Consider the following 12282-nt stretch of genomic DNA (forward strand, 5'->3'; position numbering starts at 1 on the left):
TATGAATACGTACTTTACAAGTACATTTGGTGTTGCGCTCACAGTGACACACGTATGTCTTTTGTCTTACACTTTGAACAATTTCGTGTGTGATATCTGTGTTCACTGAAGTTCTTTGCTTTCGTTTCATTCTTCACTTGTCAATGACATCATTTCATGAATTGTATCGCGATATGCAATATTTAATAGGCGACAAAATGATATGGCCAATGTACATAAGAAAAACTCAGTGGACTAGTGATTTCGTTCGAACAGAAATAAAAATATTTATTGGTCCAGGGATCATGCTATTTTTCTTTTGACCTCCATTTTGCTGTTTGTACTGGCCAAAGATAATGAGAATCTACAGACATAGCACTCCCATTCCACGGTGCTAGCCCTGGACCTGAATAAAGTAACAAAAGACGGCACCAGCAGCGCAGTACGACATAAACCAGTCCTGTCTACAAGCCTTAAGTATGTTTTCATATTTCTCAAATAACGACGGTATTTCTTAATTTGCCAGGGATTTTTCACTTGATATGTGTAAAAGCAATTATTATGTTCCATTTGTGACAAATTTTATAGTGATATTTGGGTGATACCTTTGCGCATCATACCCAATTAAACACCAAAAGTAGCGTTATAGCGTACTGTAAGTCTAAATGAAATTTCAGAGGGGAAAATAACGAAGGGAGAATTATTGTATCAACGTCAGGTTGAAACAGACAGAGAGTATAAAAATATTTCACATATGAATCTCCAGTCAGCAAATACGATATATAGATGTCACACCACCATTAACCACAGCCCAATATGTAAAACACGCAAACAAATTTCTCCAACAAAATTTCAACCCTCCAAAATCCACCTGTATTGTTGAGTAGGTACAAGCGATATTTGTATGATACACTTGATCATCTAAGGCACTCGTCAGCTTAAAACTCACCAGAATTGATGGCATAATTGTATTTTACATAAAAGAACACAATCCTCATGTTCACTCCACGGTAAATGGAGTTAGGTTTAGTTTACGCATGTTCATTGTAAAACGTTGAAAATTTATTACATCATTCTTGCGCCACCGTTTGCTGACTGGAGATTCATATGTGAAATATTTTTATACTCTCTGTCTGTTTCAACCTGACGTTGATACAATAATTCTCCCTTCGTTATTTTCCCCTCTGAAATTTCATTTAGACTTACAGTACGCTATAACGCTACTTTTGGTGTTTAATTATTCATATTTTGAGTTAGTGAGTTGCATTTCATGACGTTCGACTTGTGATATTTTCTTTAGGTGACTCGAAATAAACACGCATAACCTTTCCCTCAACCTCTCATATCGCACGCCGATGTCCGCCATGTTTATTCTGGATTACGGTCTGATGTAATTGTAGTTGGTCTTGCTTCAGCCCGTGAGAGTTTTTATGTTTGACATGCGTGACAAAAGCAGTACATGCGCTGAGTTGCCATAGTTCTGCCTCTGTCTATGGTATGTTGTAGGTGAATATTAACATGCAGGGCGTGAATGTTCTCCCTTCTCCGCTGTTGTCACTGTGAAAGGAAAGAGGTGTGCGTTTTATCGGCTTAAACCGTCAGTGTGTTTTGTAAATTATTATTCTCCAGTCTTTTCGGTAATAGTAAATACGCGAAATGTCTGGTGTTTTTTAATTTGTTTGTTAATTGAAAAGTGGAAATACTAATTATAAGTTATTCTCTGATAGGGTACTTCCGACATACATTTCAAAAATCTACTGCACGTGTTTATGCCTATACAACTTGCTATGTCCCGGGTTGCAAGTCTGTTTACAATAGATTCGTTTTATCAGCGAAAGATCCAACTATGTTTTCCAAATGGTCGAAGGCTATTCCACGACAAGATCTGCATTTTAAGTAGTGAACATACACAGGAATTGGTTCCAAAATGAATTTTCGTCTACATATGACGCCGGTTATATTTCCGAGTAAAAGACGTAAGGAAATAAATTCGAGCTTGTACGACCGCAATACCTACCCGAAAAATATCAAAGGTATCCAGTTAACTGAATGCTGGTAAGAAGTGATGGTGGTGATTATTGTTTTAAGAGGAAGTACAATACAACTAGGCAACCATCCTCTTTATAACACTAATCAGAGAGGGGAATAATAATGATGATGATGAGGAAGAAGAAGAAGAAGAAGAAGAAGAAGGGTTGGCGACCACGGGGCCTTTGGCTGAGTCCTGGCATTGCTTCCACTTAACATTTTGCCTGGTTCCTCACTTTCATCTATCCTATCCATCCTCCCTTGGTCAACTTATTATTTTCCGACCCTGACGGTATTACGTATGGAGATCTAGAGAGGGAATGTTTCATTTTCACGCCCTTTTGTCTTTCTTTGACAAATATCTTCATTTTTTCTAAGTGTTGGATCCTTCCATTTTTCACTCTGATTACTGTTAATATGAGATGGTTGCCTAGTTGTACTTCCTCTTAAAACAACAATCACTACCACCGCTTATGAATGATGAACCACTTCTAACAAACACTAGTCACACTAAATGATCACTGATATCTACACACGAATAAAAAAATCTATGAGTGGGGGCGGGGTCCCAGGGGCTCTCACCTTGGGAGCGTGGGTTGGCGACCACGGGGTCCTTAGCTGATTCCTGGCATTGCTTCGACTTGTGCCCTATTTCCTCTTAAAACAATAATCAGCACTACCACCATCTTTGAATGAAATCGTTCCAGGAGAAAGTTTCTGGACCATTCAGGAAACTAGTTTCAAGAAAGCAGGGAAGAGACAGAAAAACAGCAAAATACACTTACTGAAGAAAATTCCAGGTTTACTGGTGCTGATGTTGGAGAATGGATGGGGCAGGATGAAAACTGGGAACTTTTATACAGTGAAATAGTTGCAGAAATTAAAGAGAACGAAAATAAAAACGAAGTGAATCAGAAGACTAAGAGATGGAAGACAATGGGAAAGTTTAAAAAATGACTGTCAGTGAAGGACTACAGACTACAGACCGCTGAAGGAATGCTCCGTTACATGGAGGAGCAAGGTGCATCTGCTATGGATATTTTATTTCTCTGTCGCCTTCGTGATGAAGCTGCACGAAGAAGAAATGAGTGCGAGAGAGAAATCTCATCTTTTCCTACAGAGAACTAGTCATTTCTTCAGATTTGTATGTAAGTTTATTTTTAACAATTATTTTAGAGTATGTTGAACTTTTTTATATCCTGTGTTGTGCAAGAACTTTCATTTGAGTAATATACAGTAGTTGTAAATAACTAGAGGCATGATTTTTTCGCATTAATTTATGTTCGATTTCGCGAAAAGGAAACATATTTTCGCGTTATTTCGCGAAATACGGCTGACCCCATCGCCTTAATTTCGCGTTTTTTGTGAGATTTGTGAATTATTTATGTTGAAGATAGATAAGTAAAGATAAACAATAATCATTGATTATTTATGTTTATGAATAAACACCCTGTTCCCGAGCCAGGGGATTTCACCATTCAAAGTTAAAATCCCCAACCCGGCCTGGAATGGAACCCGGGGCCCTCTGAACCGAAGATGATCATTCATTATACTATTCCTTATGGAATCTTGTTTAAAGCTATCCTATAGCCCTAATCAAGATTACATAACAAATTACCCTTTCAACCTACATGGAGTCCAACTTGTTGGCTGAATGGTCAGCGAACTGGCCTTCGGTTCAGAGGATCCCGGGTTCGATTCCTGGCAGGGTCGGGGATTTTAAACTTAATTGGTTAATTCCAGTGGTTCGTGGCCTCTCATCTTCACAGACATGCAGGTCGCCTAATAGGCCGTCTACGAGAAAAAGACCTGCACCAGGCCTCTCCGGAGGCCATATGCCATAATTATAATCTACATGCACGTAGCTTTCACCCTATACTGTATGGCCATATTATTAATGGATTTTATAGAATATTAACATCAAGAGATACTTCTGTCGAAATGAGAAATCCTCATTCTGTCCTCTGTTTCCCTTAGAATACAATTTCAAGATCGTTATTTTACATGAATTTCGCTGCATTTTCGCTTTTATCGCAAAATAAGTAAATTTCGCTTTAAACTGGCCTTGTCGCTTTAATTCGCTCTAATTCACGAAAACAAAATCGGTAATTTCTTAACCAGAATCATACGATTCGTAAATATATCTCCAAATCGCTTCAAAATATTTCTTGTCGCGCTTATCGTTAATGCGAAAAAATCATGCCTGTATAAATAACCCACCCATTACACCGTAAAATTCGACACACTCAGTCCACATTCGGTTGAGTATACGGGACTCTACTGTAGTAGTCGCATTAGTATGTTATATCGTTGAGTGATCAGAACAATCACCCTGATTCGGTTGAAGGTCGTGTCATGTCATTTTTAGCTACCAGTGTCACACAGGCAGGCCTACTCAACATGATTTTCTACGTGTTTTGCATATGGATGGTTACATTTAGTGGAATCGCGCAGAGGGTTTGTTTGTTTCGTAAAGATGTTCGAGTTGTCGGCATCACCACAGGGTATGGCGCCCCGGGGGTGTGGAAGTTAAGAGCAGACGGACGCACCCCATCGTACCGGGCCGTTCTTTGTAAGTAGCCGCCACTTCCTGTCCTGGGAAGTGTTTATAATAAGCAGCCCAGCCGTACGCCCTCAGGGTGTGTGGGACAGCTCTCCAAAAGACAAGCGGCGCATCTCAAAACAACTTCAAAAGTGTAGTGCAGAAAAACAACAGTCTTCTACCTAGTGCGCAAACAAGGAAGCCTAGTTGCCATAGTGGCATAATAGACTGTTACGCTTTCCGTTGTTCACTCTGCAAGCATCTGTGAACTAAATATCACCTTTCTTGAAGTAGGTCTGTGGCCTCGTTCAGTTCTGAGTCTAACCACCGTCAACTTGATCTCCCTCTGCTTCTCTTACCCTCAATGGACGAGTACAGTACGGTATTCTCCTAGGTAATCTCTCCTGCTCCACTCCCCACTATGTGTGGAAGTGACAGATTACATCCACAGTATCCCCTACCTGTTGTAAGAAGCGACTTGGGAGCGTGGCTTGGCGACACGGTTATCCTACCTGAGTGTGCCACTTGTGTCAGGCCAGGGCTCCACCAGCAGTAATTATCTGCTGATTTGACCTGTTATTTACTGCCTGAAAATGGAAGGCAGGCACAACTACGTAGATGGCTATATTATACTGTGGATAGGAGAATTACGGCGACAGTGTCAGCGTCTTACTGCCAGGGAATAGGATAGACTCGCTCTGGTTCCACTAAAAATAATGGCGTATGGTTTTTAGTGCCGGGAGTGTCCGAGGACAAGTTCGGATCGCCTGATGCAGGTCTTATGATTTGACTCCCGTAGGCGTGATGAGGATGAAATGATAATGAAGACGACACATACAGTACACCCAGCCCCCGTGCTGCGAAATTAACCAATTATGGTTAAAATTCCCGACCCTGCCGGGAATCGAACCCGGGACCCCTGTGACCAAAGGCCGGCACGCTAATCATTTAGCCATGGAGCCGGACTCTGGTTCCAGCGGCAGTAGTTTACGGCAAACCACTCTTTGTTGCATTTATCCTCAGTTGTGTTGATTTTGCTGGTTTTTTGTTTGTTTGTTAAAATGGAGCTTGATAGAGATAATAATAATAATAATAATAATAATAATAATAATAATAATAATAATAATAATAATAATAATAATGGAAGTTGAGTTCGGATTCGATTCCCGGCAGGGTCGGGAATTTTAACCATCATTCTTTAATTTCGCTGGCATGGGGGCTGTGTGTATGTGTCGTCTTCATCATCATTTCATCCTAATCACGACGCGCAGGTCGCCTACGGCGTCAAATGAAAAGAGATCTGCACCTGGCGAGCCGAACATATCCTCGGACACTCCCGGCACTAAAAGCCATACGCAATTTCATTTCAATGTAAGTTGAGAAATATCCGTTTTTTTTAAATCCTGTCAATTAAAATTATAAGAACAGGGGTGCGAACATTGAACCCTGGAAGAAAGTTTCCGAGGCCACCGTCGGTGAACTGTACCAGAAAAAAACCAAAACCGCATGGCGCAACAGCGCTGGAGGACCATGGCTTACCAAGTGACCGCTGCTCAGCCCGAAGGGCAACAGATTACGAGGTGTCGTGTGATCAGCACGACGGATTATGTCGGGCGTTATTCTTGGCCTTCTAGACCAGAGCCGCCATCTCACCGTCAGATAGCTACTCAAATTTAATCACGCAGGCTGAGTGGACCTCACACCAGGCCTCAGATTCAGGTAACAATCCCTAACCTGGCGGGAATCGAACTCGGGTGGCCTCCAGGTAAGAGGCAGGCACGCTACCCGTACACCGCGGGTCCGGCGAACTGTACCAGACATTAGATGAAACACAACAAAATTACGGAAGGTAAGTGTATAAAAGTACATTACATTACATACTATTCTTGGGAATTTACTAAGAAATTACATGTGGTAAAGTCTTTAATGTTTATATTATAGTGTAGACGTTTCATCTAGAATTAGTCCGCCTCCGTAGCGTACCGGTTAGTGTTATTAGCTGCCGCCCTCGGGGGCTCGGGTTCGATTCCCGGTGCTGCCCGAAATGTAAAACACTGGCAGGAGGGCTAGTGCGTGGTTGAAATGGTACATGCCGCTCACCTCCAGTGTGGTAATAGGTTTCCGAGGCTGGTATGGTCACGTCAGAAGAAGACATGAACAACATTTAGTAGAGAGGTGGTGGTGGTGATTATTGTTTTAAGAGGAAGTACAACTGGGCAACCATCCTCTATATAACACTAATCAGAGAGAAAAAATGGAAGGGGTCCGACACTTCGAAAAATGAAGGTATCGGCCAAAGGAAGACAAGGGCCACGAAGGGCGTTAAAATGAAAGACTCCCTAGCCCTCGCAAACCTAATAGCGTCGGGGTCGGAAAAGAACAAGAGTTGACCAAGAGAGGTCGGATAGGATAGATGAAAGTGAGGAGCCTGGCACAAGTAAGTGGAAACAATGCTAGGACTCAGCTGAGGGCCCCGTGGTCGCCGATCCACGCTCCAAAGTTCAGAGCCCCTGAGGCCCCTTTTAGTCGCCTCTTACGACAGGCAGGGGATACCGTGGGTGTTATTCAACCGCCCCCGCCCACAGGGGGACATTTAGTAGAGAAAGCTCTTGCCATCGAAGAGCCGGAGAGGAAGAGGGCGTCCTAAGGCAACATGGAAACAATCTGCTGAAGCTGCCTTGGAAAAGTGAAGTGCCATTAGATCTGATACAAAAACGTCGGACGTACTCTCTCCGAGTCAAACGAGCCAACCCTGAGTGACTTCGGGAGTGCCCGTTGTATTATTATATACGGCAAGGAGAGAAGAAGATAGAAGTTTGTATGAAGATGCTCACTGGAATGTGCATGTACAACAATTAAGCAGTAAATTAATATCAATTTTTTTAAAAAACTACTTGAAACTAAGTTCAAATCAGTCAGTTCCAAGATCACTGTAGATATAACAACATAACAGTAAGTTTAATTGTAAGTAATTGCATTCGGCAGATAGGTGGGTTCGAAGCCCTGAAGATGATTTTCCGTGGTTTCACATTTCCCAATCCTACTAGCACTTTCCTATCCTTATGTCGCTCAATGTGTTACTGCGACGTTAAACCACTCCGTCGCCTGGACAAAGAGCTAGAGATCAAGTGACGATCACCCTGGAGAAAGCACCTCTTTCTTCAGCGAACAGTAACGGCGATTGAGAATTAAAATTGCGGGGGCAAAAAAATATACAGACAACAAACAGACTAAGGAATGCGCTCGGCTAGCGGATGAATCATGACCATTCGCCTCTGTGTTCATGCTGGGCAACCTAAATATTTTTCTGCGGCTATCGGAACACATACTCTACTCGTGTCATCAATGAATTGCTCGAAAAAATTGTATACATGCCGAAACTCAAGACTAAAATATATTCTTCTGTATTAAAATTGTTTTCATATACTGGCTCTGTTTTTATTAGCAAAACAATGTGCAAGTGGCTGTACTGTTAAGATGTTGATATTTTTCTTGCAGTATCTAGTGTGTGGCGCTGAAGACTTCTAGTGTCAAGTATTAAAACTAACTCCTTACCTAGGCTAGCTGGCCTGTCGCCGTAAATTGCTGTCGGGGGAGGGGCCACAGCTTCGCCTCGAGGAAGCTTCAAGTGCATGCCTCAGGCCCTATTCACAATGTAAACGTAACCGTAAACTTAACGACGTAACGTAACCGTAAAATTAACGTAAAATTTGTGGTATTCACAATGGAGGAACGTAACATTAACTTAAAGAGTACACAGCAGCCAATCAAAACATACCATGTTATTTAGCACGGAAGCCGGGTTTTGGGCTATCTCGCAGTTTTATATTTCAGTACCTCGATGGAATCAAACTACGTGGTAGCGGAATTCATATTACTTCAAACATATATTGCTTTGCTCCTGGGAGCTGTGTAGGCCTACCTGAAAAGGCAATCTAAAAAACGGTGCAGAAAATGGGTTCATCCCTTGAATCAAAGAAGGTTATCTCAGTGCGATTTCGGTAATCTACTGTAAGAAATGACCCTCATCAGTTCGTTTTGGACATGCGGATGAAACCTGAACTGTTTGACTTTCTTACGATTTGCTTCCACTTTTGTAATGAAAAGAAACGTAAGGTCCCCTTTACCGACATCTATGCCACTATCTATCACACCCCGATGAGATGTTTGGATGATATCGTTTTCGTAAACTAGTAGTCCGTCATAATGTTAAGAAAAGGGACACTGTTTTATTTATGACAGGGATAGTCTCTCGTCCGTTCGCCAGCGCTGCGAGTTTGTCTCCCGCCATTTACCGCCAGATTTCATTGCTACAGGATATTTATTTCCACCTATTATTTTTCGGTACAGCGTCTTTGTAATTCTTTTCGCTTTTATCATACATACACACAAAGATTATTTTGAAAGAGAATTACAAGTGTTTCGTCGAAAGAAGTCAATTATATCGTGCATAAAATACAATGTTTACCTCTGCTCTGATTGGCTGGTTCTTAAAGTTAACGTAAAATTAACCGCAAGAGCTTAGAGTTTGCAATCCCTTAATTTTACGGACTCGCAGTTAAGTTTACGTCGGCGCATTGTGAATGGTTCCATTAGATAAGATGGCCGCTAACTTCTAAGTTAACGTTAATTTTAAGTTTACGTTACGTTTGCATTTTGAATGGCCCTTCACCTAAGCGATTTTAAATTTCGCTCTATCGCGCCGGCAAGGAAACCCAGCTCGCTGGAGAAGCTGAACTGCGGTAGTGCGAGTGGATTGTTGAGACAGCTGTACTTGGCTTGGCTTAGATGTTCGCAATTTTTTAAACATTATAAAAAGAGTTCTAAGGAATAATTAGAGAATGTTAATACAAAGTTATTTACCGCAGCAGCGCTGGGGTAGATGGGGTTCAGTGCACGACACTAGACATATTTATGAGCAACATTATATTCCTTTTACACAGATACCACGAGAGTTAACGTTGCAGCGTTTGACCGTTGTTTCTTTTCCACGAACTGGCTATCAGATAAGGAAACGGTTGTCGGCAGGCACAACTTGTTTGGAAACGAAAGAGTATAATACACACCCATCAGCAATGGTAACCATCATTATAGAAACAGAAGTAAAACTATTGCCGGAATTCTTCGGCCTAACATAGGAAATACCATGTCTAACCGATCTTATAAAATTTGAAGAAATCAAGAAGGAATTGTTGGAGGAGATCCATATACTCGTCCATGACGATGCATTATCGTCCAAACAGGGCATAGTGGAGATGACACCCCAATATAATATGACGAGCAGCAATTGCCACTTCTTCACGCAAGCAGCAGTTCTTCATGTGCACCATCACCAAAGACCGCGCAAACCAATTTCCACATTGATACCTGGCGGATGCGTACAGGTGCATTGCGTATGCATAATTTTGTATTTTTTTCTTTCTAATTTTTAATTCCCTTCCATTGCATATAAAACATTTTGAATCTACATTATTTCTTGGGTCCTTTCGAATGGCATCTCAGACTTCATGCTCTTTTGCGACAGAAGCACAAGAAGAAGAAATGGTGATGTAACTGAAAATGTACGTTCTGAGTTTCTTTTAATGCGATGAGTAGATATAAAAAGATGTTTTAAAAATAAAATTTCGCTTTATGACTCCTCTGGTCTACTTAGCGAATCTGGTTCGATTTCCGGCCAGGAAAGGATTTTTTCACCTGGAACTGAGCTGAGGGTTGGTTCGAGGTCCACTCAGCCTTTCGTGGGAACAACAGAAAGCTATCGGACAGTAAGATAGTGCCCCGATCTAGAAAGTCACGAATAACAGAACTCTTCGTGCTGAGCTGGTAGTCAAAGCTCATCAGGTCTGTGGCACCACGAGGTTTTTTCGTTTGTTTATATTTATGACGCCTTTCGTTAATATTTTACTCTCCAGAATAACATTAATATTAAGTGGTCACTGATAACATGCGTCCATGTTATTTAGTATTACAAATAATATCTGTGTTAAGATCGCTACATTGAAGAATTTGCTTCTTCTAAAATCGAAGCTTTTTACCTCCACTGTCTCTTGCTATGGGTGGGTCGTCATTAGCTTGTCACCAAGGCAATTGGTTTCACGCTTCATAAATGCTATATTAGTTTTATGATGCTGGAGTTCTTACGTTTAATTAATAACTGGAGCCAGACGCAGATCCATAATTAACACATACCTTTAGTCTTAATAACCGCGAGCGAGGCGATAAAAGAAACACGTTCAAGTGGTACTTCCTAATGAAATACTGACACCATTCCAAGTTTTTAAAAATTCATTCTTTTGAGATAAGTTTCTCATCTGCACAGAAGACATTCTCCATTTAAGACGGAGAGCTTCTTAGTATCTACATGGCTGTCAAGTACTTCAAACATCTTGTGGAACAGATTTTTCACTATTTATACTGATCATGCTAATACAAACGAAATCATGAAAGTGCCTCCCCAATCCCATGACCCACCAGTAATACTTAAGCTCGAAGACTGGACCAACACAAAGTAGTAAAATGAGAGTTTCATTTCCTGTTGAATAACGGCATTATACGTCCATCGCAATCACAATGGGCTACTTCATTACAAATGGCCACGAAAACAAACGGTCATTGAAGAGTTTGTCAAAATTTCCGTTCTTTTTACAATGTGGGCTGGGAGTGGGAAGGAAGCGGCCGTGGCCTTAATTACGGTAATTGCCTGGGAGTGAAAATGGGAAATCACGGTAAACCGTCTTTAGGACTGCCGACAGTGAGGTTCGAACCCACTATCTCCCGAATACAAGTTCACAGCTGCGCGACCCTAACCGCACGGCCAACTAACTCGGTACCGGTAGTCTTAAGATTATCGCCGTCTCTCTGAACGACAGGACTCTCCCAGACCGGTACCTAGTTCTACAGGTGAATGATATCAATTATATGCTTCAAAATACGAACATTTAGCTATCATCACGTCGGGTTCACCACTTTTGAGCCTATTCTGGGTAAGAAGAGTATGAATGTCGGCGTCATCTCCCTTTTGTTTACTTTGACTAGCTATTTCAACATACAGGCACAAGAAACATATTATACACATTCTTGTCTCTCTTATCTCTTTTCCCCTACCATCATAGAACACAACTTGCACTAAATGCTTAAATTACAGTGATAGACTCCCTATGATTTTTTAAATCTAGTCTTAACCGATTTCAAAGAAGTTGGACATTTATAAAACATCTCCCTTGATAAATTATTCCAAACCCTAATTATCCCAAATTCTTCTTCCTATTAAAATAAATTAATTCACAGTATGATACAATGTCTCAATTCCCCCAGAAATTCATGGACCACGAAAGCCCGCATGCTACATTTTTCATTATAAATATTTCGTTACTCTTTGTGTATCTGAAGTTTCCTGTCCGCCGGCCTTTGGTTCAGAGGGTCCCGGGTTCGATTCCCGGCCGGGTCGGGGATTTTAACCTTAATTGGTTAATTCCATTGGCTCGGGGGCTGGGTGTGTGTGGCATATTCAGCATTAGAAATAATCCTAGGTAGGGCCCTCATCTTCACAGACATGCAGGTCGCCTAATAGGCCGTCTACGAGAAAAAGACTCGCACCAGGCCTCTCCGGAGGCCATACGCATAGTACCGTAGTAATTTCAGTCTCTTTTTTTCATTTATTCAGTATGTTATATAATTTTATGTTAATTATGTATTTCACTGGTTAAGTGTAAGACAGGGACACGTGTCCCTAA

This window comes from Anabrus simplex, chromosome 10, assembly GCF_040414725.1.
Source record: "Anabrus simplex isolate iqAnaSimp1 chromosome 10, ASM4041472v1, whole genome shotgun sequence".
Taxonomy (NCBI): Eukaryota; Metazoa; Arthropoda; class Insecta; order Orthoptera; family Tettigoniidae; genus Anabrus; species Anabrus simplex.